At 37.1% G+C, this 2,424-nt stretch overlaps 1 long non-coding RNA gene across 2 annotated transcripts; it reads right to left on the reverse strand.

Moving 5' to 3' along the window:
- Positions 1–558: 558 nt before the first annotated feature.
- On the reverse strand, positions 559–2,169 carry LOC136224394 (uncharacterized). Of its 2 annotated transcripts, XR_010686404.1 has the most exons (4): positions 1,887–2,169; positions 1,490–1,650; positions 956–1,208; positions 559–861 (listed from the first exon to the last, which is right to left on the reverse strand). It is a non-coding gene; the product is annotated as an uncharacterized lncRNA (long non-coding RNA). The 2 variants fall into 2 exon arrangements; XR_010686403.1 differs by having other exon boundaries at positions 956–1,650.
- Between the last annotated feature and the right edge of the window lie 255 nt (positions 2,170–2,424).

Genomic DNA, 2,424 nt, shown 5'->3' on the forward strand with positions numbered 1-2,424 from the left:
TACTCAAATGATCTCCCAAATCAACACTATTAATGTACCGAGTAATCACTAGTACAGAAATTGCCTATGGCCACAGTCGTTTACCGTTATTAGCCACGGTTATACGACCGTGGCCAAAAGGGGGCGTGGAAAATGCTTGGCGTCATTAGCCACGGTTGTATGACCGTGGCCAAAGGGAGGCATTAGAGTCGGTTTTACAAATAAGCGACTTTAATGCCTTGCATCTTTGCCACGGTTGTTTGTAACAACCGACTCTAATGCTCTGCTCATTAGAGTCGGTTGTTGAAACAACCGACTCTAATACTCTAACAGTTAGAGTCGGTTATTCTAATAACTGTGGCTGATGTCCGCTAGTACAAAAATGACTGAGCATTAGCCACGGTTTTTTTTGTAAAAAACCGTGGCCAATGATATGTTTTTAATTAAAAAAATAAAATAAAATATTTTGGATTGAATGGAGCTCTAATATTGAACTATAATCACATATTATAAGCACAAATATTACAAGTAAACCAATTCAATAACATCAACAATAGTTTTAATACGCTACATAAAATTTTTTGAGAGACAGACGAAAGAAAGCAGTGGATAGAATTTAACCTCCAATAGTGCATATACATACATCCTTCACATGCATGCTTTAGTAGCACTACATGTAAAGCTGAATCAGCTAAAAAAGGAGAGTTTACATAGTAATGGCTTACATATGTAGAGAAATATATAATCACTCTATGAAGAAGGGCAAGAAACTTTGCATGCTATACTTAAATGAGGCATAAATCCACTACTAAGCTCTGTTTCAACATCAGTGAATAGAAGCTTCAAAAGGGCAACATGAATTTTCCCAAGTAACAAAGAATCCTGAAAAGAAAAGTTAGAAATATAAATCCATTACAAAGAGAAACAAGTGCGTCTTGAATTCTAAATGAGCAAAGAAACAATAAAAGTAACTCGCCTCTCTCTCAGCTTCCTCTTCTTGAATTTTGAACCGCCGGAGTCGGCACTGACATATGCATCTCTCCACGAGAAGTATAATCACTACCAGTCTCAGGTTCTACTGTCCTCATCTTTTACACTGGAGACTCAGTTGAAGGCACTGGCTTGCGAGGTTTCTTGGGAGGAGTCTCCTTTTTGTCTTTTAACCTTCTGTGACAAAACCACACCTGCAATTGCTTATCAGAGAGATTCAACCTCTGTGATAATTCTGCCTGCATAGCCTTCAATGGATAAGTCTCCACTAATTAAACCATGAAAATAAAAAAGAAAAATCAACAAACTAGCCTAGAAACAAGCGCAATAGAGACCTACATAAATATCAGAATTAAGCAAAATCCTAATAAAAATTCAAAATTTATCCCAGCAACATACACATCCAAACATAACAACATAAACACATTTAAAAAACAACAAATAACAAAAGCTAAGCACACTTAAATAAAAAAAGCTTCTCCTAATTTGCATAAACAAGTAAAGAACGTAAAAAGCATACAAGCATAAGCCTTTTCAAGAGTTACAAGTTGATAAGGAGTCTTCATCTGGCGTTTAGGCTTTGCTCTGGCCTTCATTACAATTCACAGCAACGGCCTTGCTACCGATGCTCGGATTTTCCCTTTCCCCCTCAGAATTGGCGTCCATTGAGACGATTACCATCTTAGAATTAAGAAACGGAACAAATTTAGGGTTCGAAAACAGAAAAAAGATAGAGAGAGAAAGGGAAAAAGGGAGGAAACAAAAAAACAAAAAAAAAATCATGAATTTGTGAGTTGTTTAACTTTCTCTCATCTGTATCTAAGAACTAAATATCGTAATAGTAAAGAAAAAGAGAGGCGGAGAAAAATTACATAATAAATTCAGAAACAATAAAAAGTCACTCTCATCTCTCTCACCTGACTATGCTCAGAAACCTTCTCTTCGACAACCACCGCAGCAGCAGGATCATTGTGATTGGAGATATCGACATTCCCACCAATACTCTTGTGAAACTCGAGTCTCCGGGCAACGCTAAGGTGAGCTTTGTGTCAGATTTCAACGGCGGTGACATGAGATAGTGAAGACAGGAAGGAGAACGGAGAAGAGAATGAGGTAGTCGGAGCTGGAAAACGCAGCCATGGAAGGGAGCTGGGTTTGGCTACTGTAACAAGGAGAAGACCGAGATGGGAGGCGGCTGCAATTGTGAAAAATTAGCCCTAAAATCCAAATGTGTACTTAAGTTTTCATATTTATAAATTGACCCTAATTAATTGCAAAATAGGCTCCTCTTATTGTATTAATTTTTTTAAATATATACTAAAGGACCAATACAAATAATTCAATTGATACTTTCATCGGCCTTTTAAAAGCGCTGATGCAAATATCAATTGAATTATTTCCGTCGGTCCCTTTTAAAGAAGGATTAAGGTGCAAAAATACTCTTAACGTTTTGGG

This window comes from Euphorbia lathyris, chromosome 3 (assembly GCF_963576675.1).
Source record: "Euphorbia lathyris chromosome 3, ddEupLath1.1, whole genome shotgun sequence".
Classification (NCBI taxonomy): domain Eukaryota; kingdom Viridiplantae; phylum Streptophyta; class Magnoliopsida; order Malpighiales; family Euphorbiaceae; genus Euphorbia; species Euphorbia lathyris.